Source organism: Giraffa tippelskirchi, chromosome 13 (assembly GCF_054371585.1).
Source record: "Giraffa tippelskirchi isolate mGirTip1 chromosome 13, T2T-mGirTip1v1.2.pri, whole genome shotgun sequence".
Classification (NCBI taxonomy): Eukaryota; Metazoa; Chordata; class Mammalia; order Artiodactyla; family Giraffidae; genus Giraffa; species Giraffa tippelskirchi.
The window spans coordinates 34,031,394-34,040,943 of record NC_137287.1 but is presented as its reverse complement, the minus strand read 5'-3'; positions in this window follow the sequence as shown (position 1 = coordinate 34,040,943).

The window sequence follows — 9,550 nt, the reverse complement described above, 5'->3', positions numbered from 1 at the left end:
TATGCCCTTTATTATCAGTCCCCAGCCACTCATTTGGCAATCCTGCTCCTGGGCCCACTATGTAACCTTTCCTTTGTGGCCCTGTCCGTTGCATATTTAGGGTTTATGCACCATTTTAATTGCACATATGGTCCAGGGTTATGGCTTTCATTCTGTGCCTTTCTTCTTTGTACCCAGTGCTACGTTTCTGAGTGCTGTGTTGCTCCCAAAATACCTGCTCATCATCCTAAAGACTCACGGAGTTCCACAGTGTGCGTCTCCCCTGCTTATCTGTCCCTCCCCCAGGGACCAGACCCACTTGGCCTCCAGCCCCCACCTCGCAATGTCAGAGTACATATCTCTGCACATAACCTCTAGGAGTCCAGTGGAGAATCCCTTCAAGATACACACCCAGAAATGCATTTTTCAGGAAGTGGGGGCATGTATATTTCCATTTTAACTGACGAAGTGCTGCCAACCTGTCTTCAGAATGTCTGCACCGATCCACAGCTAGGCCAATGTTTCACGCATCTATTTTAATATTGCGGGGCTTGGGGATTTTTTGAGAATCTGATGAGACACTTGGAAACTTTTCCCTAGAAAAAGTAAACCTGATCACAATAATCATTAAAATAATATTTCTTTAAGGAAACAATATTAATATTTCTTTATCCACATATAGATATGTTGGTTCATTTAATTTTCACAACTTTGAGAGGTACATATTACTGTTTTTTAACCGAGACAACACGTACTATTTCATTAACCATTCTAGAGTGTACAATTCAGTGGCATTGAATGCATTCACAATGTTGTGTAACTACCACATCTCTGTAGTTTCCAATTTTTTAAATTTACTTTGATTTTTCCCAGCTTTATTGAGATGTAATTGATGCATTACAGTGTATAAGTTGAAAGTGCTGATTCCATATATTTACAAATTGCAAAATGATTACTAAAGTAGTACAAGCTTCCCCCCCCATCCCAGATGAAAACTCTGTCTTCTTCAAATAATCATTCCCATTTCCCCACCTCCACCTGCAAGGGACAACGAAGAATCTGCTTTCTGTCTCTATGGATTTGACAATTCTGGACATTTCATACAAAAGGACTCATACAATATGCAACCTTTTGTGCCTGACTTTTTAACTCAGCATATTTTCAAGGTTCATCCATGTAGTAGCATTTGACAAAAATATTTCATTTCTTTTATGGCTGAATAGTATTCCATCTTATATATATGCCATAAAATGAAATAAACATTCATTTACAGGTTTCTGTGTGGACATATGTTTTCATTTCCCTAGGAGTGAAATTGTTGCATCATAACATAATGCTATGTTTAACTTTTTAAGGAACCACCAAACTCTTTTCCACAGTGGGCATACCATTGTACATTCCCACCAACCATGTCCTTGAGTTCTTATTTCTCCATGTTCTTACCAACACTTGTTATTTTCTGATTTTCTATTGTTGTTATAGCCATCCTAGTGAGTGTGAAGTAGTAGCTTATTGTGGTTTTGATTTGCATTTTCTTTTTTTAAATTGAAGTATAATTGATTTACGATATTATGTTAGTCTCAGGTGTACAGCAAAGTGATTTGGTTTTATAAGACCCTGATGTTGGGAAAGATTAAAAGCAGGAGGAGAAGGGGACAACAGAGGATGAGATGGTTGGATGGCATCACCAACTCGATGGACATGAGCTTGAGAAAGCTCCAGGGGTTGGTGATGGACAGGGAAGCCTGGCATGCTGCAATCCTTGAGGCTGCAAAGAGACGGACACGACTGAGTGACTGAACTGAACGGAACTGAGATATATGTATGTATATATATGTTATACATCTATATGCTCTCCTGGTGGCTCAGCAGTAAAAATATCCATCTGCCAATGTGGTATTTCGATCCCTGGGGCAGGAAGGTCCCCTGGAGAAGGAAATGACAACCCACTCCAGTATTCTTGTCTGGAAAATCCCATGGACAGAGGAGCCTGGCAGACTACAGTCCACAGGGTCACATAGAGTCAGTCACAACTCAGGAACAAAACAGCAGCAACAAATATATACATATATACTCTTTATGTATATATATTCTTCTTTGTTCTACTCTATTATTGGTTATTATGACATATTGGACATAGTCCCCTGTGTTATACAGTAAATCCTCATTGTTTATCTATTTTACATATGGGAGTGTGCATCTGTTAGTTCCATATTCTTTATCCCTCCTCACCTCATTAGCATTTTCTTAATGAACAGTGACTTGAAACATCTTTTCATAGGCTTTTTGGCCTTTTGCATTACTTCTTTAAAGATGTACCTATTCAGGTCCAAAGGACGATATCACTATGAACATCATTTTATAAATTAAGGAATTGAGACCAAAATGAGTTGGGAATGGAAATGAGCAGATAGCAGAATTACTGAATAGGAATGCCCCACTTTGCATTAGGTTTGTGGGGAGGGAGTTACTGAACACTCTCCCCCAAGATTCTGTAGATTTCGTGTTCAGAAGTCTGCCTGGGACAGTGAGTCTAGGACAAGGTGTGATTCTCTGTAAAAGCTCGGGTAAATAAATGAAGCAACTACAAGTCCCTTCTTCCCTGGTGGCTCAGACGGTAAAGAATCTGCCTGCAATGCAGGAGACCTGGGTTCGATCCCTGGATTGGGAAGATTCCCTGGAGAAGGAAATGGCTACCCACTCCAGTATTCTTGCCTAGAGAATTCCCTGGACAGAGGAGCCTAGTGGCCTAGAGTCCATGAGGTCACAACTGAGTTGGACACAACTGAGTGACTAACACACACACACACACACACACACACGTCCCTTCAGGGTTTCCTTTGCCTCAAAAGAAACAAGCTTATCACACAAGGATTCATAATTCAGCCTCAGATTCTGTGTACACCTCAGGACATCTTCAGAGGGTCCCCCACCCCCTGCAAACAGAAGCCCCATGCCTAGTACCTTAAGGGCACCCAGTGGAAGCCTGACTGTCTAGTCTGGGATGTTATTACACCTGGATCAATTCTTGATCATTCAGTTTAGCTTTGGGCAGCTTGGTGACCTCTGACAGATCAGGCATAAATCATACCATCCAGACTAGGTAAGAGATAACTCACCAGCTGTGGTCCCATGACATTTGAGACTTACTTTGAAGGCCAGCCCTCCTCTAAAGGCAGGGTATAGTTCTCAGCTGTGACTGGTTCAAAGGCAGGCAGATTCCACAGCTTTAGTAAAAGGTGAAATCAACAACAGCATGTCAACTCTGTCTTTGCTCTAGGTAGAAAGAGATCGTGCTTCTCATCCACTGACAAAGTACCTTGGTGCTGGGAGTCACTTTCTGGGATGCCATAAGGCTGATCTACATTATTGATCTAGTGCAGAATCTGTACTTTTTGAATTCAGAGAGGAAGGCAGTGAAAAGTGGAAAAAGGAGAAATGCATATTGGGTTGGCTAAAACATTTCTTTGGGTTTTTCTGTAAGATGTTACAGGAAAACCTGAGCAAACATTTCAGCCAACACAGTATTTAGTGATCACTTCCTATGAGTTGGGCTTCCCTGGTGGCTCAGATGGTAAAGCATCTTCTTGCAATGCAAGAGAACAGTGTTCGATCCCTGGTCAGGAAGATCCCTTGGAGAACAGAATGGTTACTCACCCCAGTATTCTTTCCCGGAGAATTCCATGAACAGAGGAGCCTGGTAGTCTACAGTCCATGGGGTTGCAAAGATTTGGACAGACTGAGCAACTAACACTTTCACTTTTCCTATAGGTTAAGCAGTGGAAACAACACCATCACATAATAAACCATTTACTCTCTCATTTAATCTTCACCAGCAATCTGGTGAAGCAGTGATTATTGTCAGCATTATTTTACAGGAAGGAATTTTAGCTCCAAGAGCTAAATGGCCTTATGGAGGTCATAGGGTGAGTAAGGACTGAGTTGAAAATCCAAAACTGGCAGATTTTCATTACTATACTCTTTCTCATCTCAAAATCTCAGTAAGTCTTTATCTTCTGCCTCACACTTCCCAGGAGTTTCTCTCCAAATACACGTGGAAGATTGGGGAAAAGCTCTGTGGTTGAAGAAACCTAAGTTCAAGTATGACCAGAGCTAATACGTAGGTATAAACTGCTTCAGCTCACTGCATCAGTATTCTCATATGGGAAAAGTGGAATCATTGGGAGGATAGTCTGAGTTACGAGAATTGAGTACAGTTTGAAAATTAAGTGTCTTGTTAAAAATTTCTCTGTTGAGTTATTCACATTTTCAAAAAGGTTCTTAAAGATGACATAACTTTAAGACCAAAAAGGATACTTATTTAGTGGTGAAGTTTTAGAAACTGGGACAGTTACTTAAGCATATCATGAGAAAGCACCTTAAATTAAACCATGGGTAGCCTCACATAATACAAGGGAAGATATGTGCTAAGGTTAGCAAGGGCCTAATCACTGAAGAGAAAAGATTCGTACTTTGTCTTGTAGGTAATCTAATAATATCTTCAGGATAAAAAGCAACTGAAGTCTCAGAATTCTATCTGCCAGGACTCTATAAGTGGAAAAGATAGTCTGATTTCTGATTTGTTTATTTTGAAAGTTATTCTATCATTCTGACTTCTAGGCAAAGAGAAGGCTCTTTTTGGCCAATGAGGGCTAAAAGAATCTGGTCAACAGAAAATCGATCTGTCCGTGATGTCTCATCAAATCCACAGTTCATATTAAGCAAGATGGAGAGAGGTCAACAGAGCTTCATTCTTCTGATGAGAAGAATGGCCCAACTTTCATTTTCTCTTCCATTCATAAAAAATTTATTTTTTCTTGTATCACTTTCTCCTGATTTGAAATGAAATATTTGAGTCAATCAGTCAATCAGCAAACCAATCATTCTGCAGGGAAATGGAGTTGTGTCCTTGTAGCAGAAATAGGTGTATTAATAATAGCAGTGGTGATGACAGGAATTGTAGTAGTAGTAGCACCATACTTACTTTGCTGCAGTGCTTACTGTATGCCAGGCACTATTTTAATCCTTTTTATTCTCACAACCATCCTATGAGATATGACATGATTAATTATCCATTTTCCAGATGAAGACTTCAGGTATAAGAGGTGAGGTGGTTTGCCCAAGATCACAAAGCTACTGAGTGATGGAACCTGGACTTGAACCCAGGCATTCTGACTCCAGAGACCTTGCTCTTGGGCATGATGCTATTCTGTTAATAACAGTAGCAACCACAGATTACTTTTACTGAGTATTGATTGTGTGCCTGATTCTTTCCTATCTATACCTACAAGGTCAACTTAACCCTCCTGGGCAATAGCAAGGGATGTCGAGAACTCATATTGCAGCAGCCTCATCTGTTGCCCCAGCCCCATGCCAACCCACAGGTCCACAGGATAATGAGGTCTGTTTCTCTTCAATCCAAAATCCCTTCCAGGTAACAATGTGGATTTCAGAACAAGCAGGGTGACAGGATTCATGAACACCGAATCTATTGGCACTGAATCAGACCAGTCTTCATCCAAACCACAGGATGCTCATTAGCATCTGTATCAATATGGTTTCATGGATATTTATCTTATTTTCTGGGTTAAAATCCAATATCGTCATTATTTGTCTATGTTGCTTAAATAATTCTAACTTAGAGATGGTTAGATAGCATCACCAACTCAATGGACATGAGTTTGAGCAAACTCCAGAAGATAGTGAAGAACAGGAAAGCCTGGTGTGCTGCAGCCCATGGGATCACAAAGAATCAGACATGGTTTAGTGACTGAACAAACAAAACAGAGCAACTAAATACTCTACCAGGTAGACTCTTAGATCCCTTTGACATGCCTTCATCCTTTTATCTTCTCTTTCTTCTTCTTCTTTGCACTTCCTTACTTTCTGGTACTACAAGATGCTTCAGGTTCAATTTTTGTTATCTCTGCCCCATCTCTAGATTCAGGCATTTCCCTAAGGAAATGGATAATGGAATTCAGAAAACAATATCTTGGCATTAGCTATATTTTAATGAGTTTATTTCTAGCAACAGTCCCAGCTATAGTTTCCTTCTCCAATAAAATTGCTGTCTAAAACATTAGCCAACACTAGACCTGGGGCTAATATTTTTATGTAAATGCATACATTGTCTCATTCAATCTTTAACAAATCCTAAAAGGTAGATCCCCATTTTAGCAATGGAAAAAGCAAAGCCCAGAGGAGTTCATTACTTTTGGCACTGTCACACAGCTGGAAATTGGTGGAGTTGAGTTTGAAGCCAGGTCTGAGTCTAGACCCGTCAATCGTGCCCTCCCCCAGTGCCACTCTAAGAGGAGTGGATTTGAAGTCAGACCAACCCAAGATCAATCAAATTCTATCATCTCCTAGCAGTGCAATCCCTCTGAGTGTCCTCATGTGCAACATGGCATTAATAAAACCTATCTTCACAGGTTGCTCTTAGCATTAGAGCATACATGTATTGCACACCTGTTAGCAAGTACTTACCTTTTATGAGGACGTGCCACTCCTGTTAGACTTAGTGGGTAAATGAATAGATTCTTGGATCAATATTTTAATTCAAATGCTGGATCCACCACATCTAGCTGCTTCTGTCTCTGTGCCTCTATTTTCTCTTCTGAAAAGGGAAGCATTTTGTAAGTGGGATTACAAGGGGCACCCAATGCAATAAAATCTATAAAGCATCTACTACAGTGTCTGATGCATAAGAAGAACTCAAGAAACATGGATTGTTATCAGTATTATCATTTGATCCCCTACATCCCAAAGAGCACCTGGCTGGATGTGCTTGGATGAATGCATTTGAATGCATGCTAGGCTCAGCAAAGGTAGCCCACAGCATACTCCTTTCAATTCAGGATTAATATATGCATTCTGCCCATCTTTCTGGATGCCTCCCTGGTGGTCCACTCACCTGGTTGCTCCGTTCCTCATCTCCCTAGGAATGTGTCTCCGTGTAGTACCCCCATGAAGAGGACTCTGTTGTGATGGATGGTTCTGTTGGAACTGCAGGGCATTGACAAACACTAGCTTCATACATCACAGGGCCATCAGGACTGGCACTTTGATAATGTATTATGTGACTACATCGTCAGAATGCTGTCACCCTGGTGACAGATCCATCAGCAGACAGGGCTGTCGTGAGAAGGAAGGAAAAGAGAGTGTAGGAGGAAGGGAAATCCTCTGCTTGATGAGGAGGAGGTCTTCACAATGAGATACAGAGTGTCCCAACTCGTCTAGCTGATAAATGCCAAGAGTGTCCTGGGGGTGGGAAAGATGGCAGGGTACCACAGTGGATGAATGATCAGTCTGAAGACCTGGAGCATTGGGGTCTAGTCATGACTCATCTTATGACTCCTACTAAGCCCTCATGATCTCTCATCAACAAAGTGAGCATGTTACAGAGTACTGCTGAAAAGTGAGGCACAGTACTGAAGGGCTTTACATCAATGATCTTGTTTAATTGACAAAATTACCATGTTCTATAGCCATCACTGGGTTTCCCTGGTGGCTCAGTGGTAAAGAATCCACCTGCCAGTGCTGGAGATGTGAGAGATGTGGGTTCAATCCTGGGTGGGGAAGATCCCACGACAGAAGGAAATGGCAACGCATTCCATTATTCTTACCTGGGAAATCCCATGGAAAGAGGGGTCTGGCAGGCTATAGACCGTGGGGTTGCAAAAGAGTTGGACATGACTGAGCAACTAAACAACAACGTGGGCATTACTAAAATTATCTTCAGTATTCGTATAGGAAACTGAGGCTGGAAGAGTTTAAATAATCTACCCAAGAGCAAGTATGTGGGACATATTCAAACACCAGCTGTCAGACTTTCAATCCTGTAGGCTAATCACTATGTTACTATGACCCACCTCTTACATAAATTAAGATTCTCTGAAGGCTTGATCTCCTTATGACCAGTATGCAAGTCCACCCTGAGTATTGCTAACTATTAAACTACAAAGTTCATTGGCTGTACCTCAGCTTTTTAAAGATGAGCAGACTCTTTAAAACCCTGAATTCTTTCCTTTTAAATTTTTTTATTTTTTAGTGGAGTATAGCTGACTAACAATGTTGTGATAGTTTCAGGTGTGCAGCAAGGGATTGAAATTTCAAGGGACTGAAAGGGACTCAGCCATACATATACATGTATCCATTCTCTCCCCAAACTCCCCTCCCCTCCAGACTGCCACATATTGAGCAGAGTTCCCTGTGCTAGACAGTAGGACCTTGTTGGTTATCCATCTTAAATATAGCAGTGTGTACACATCCATCCCAAACTTCCTAACTAGCCCTTCTTCCCATCCTTCCCCTCTGGCAACCATAAGTTTGGAAAACCCTAAATTCTTTAACATCTTTTATGAAGAATTTTCCTGCAAATATGAGGAATTCCTAAGTCAACATTCTAGAATGGTATTATTACAAACTCTTGGCATATCATCGTCAGCAAGCCCTCCCTAGCTTTCATGTCTGGTGTTGAATACCGATGGCGATGTAGACAGCGCATGTTACAGGACTTGAAGGGAAATAAGTTCACAGTGTTCAAACTCCTCACCTCCCCTGGGATTTACACAGCCAACCAGTTTGTTCCTACCCAGAACCAGATCTGGTGTGTCCAACTGCAATAGATACCAGACAATAAATGACTTAGAGCAAACTTCATGATGTAGCTAGTTACACATAAGGGATAGAAGTGGCAGAAATCTGCATGACCTGCAGGAAAATCATGGAACTCGGAGTCAGAACACTTGGCTTATTGACTCGCTAACCCTGTAACTTTAGGCAAAACATTTTTGTTTCTCATTAGTCTCCTAACCTTTAAAAAGGAAATCTCTAAGCTGAACCATCCCTGAGATTTCCTCCCATTCTACATCTTGTGATATTCTGAGCATTATGCTCTACACTCACTTCATTTGCAAATTTCAAGACTACAACAAAGGCTACCAAAACACTAGTGGAATGAAGTACCTAACCCATCAAGTCACAGCTACTACTAGCATGCACAAAGTGAAAATGCTAACTCCATGGCTTTGGATATTCACCCTGTAATGGTGAGATTTAATTTCAGCAGAGAGCTTCCATCTCACATAATGGTGTATCATTGCACTATGATTTACTTCCCTTAGCAAATAAAGTATACAGGAAAAAAAATTGAAAAGAACATACATTGTTTTATTGTCTTGTGAAATGGCTGGGTTTCAAGCCAATAGAATGCCTTAATGCTCAAGTTCTCCAGGGTGATACAAAGTGCAGTGCATCTCTGTTTGGGAAGCTAGATTTAATAAACAGAGTAATCCCCTGGCAGACCCCTGGATTTTTCTAATATCCTGATGGTGTCAAGGGAGAAGGGCTTGAGATGTGAAAAACAGCATAAGACCTTACAACCAAGACTTACTAGAAGCAATCACCCTTTAATTGAGGCATCTGCTTTTTGCATGTTGTGGTGCTGAATTGGAAATCACATTAATGGTGTGTGCACTGTTCACAAGCTTTGGGGCAGGTGCTGTTCACAAGCCTTGGGGCAGGTGCTGTCCACAAGTCATGGTGTTGAATCAGAAACCTCTAAATCTGG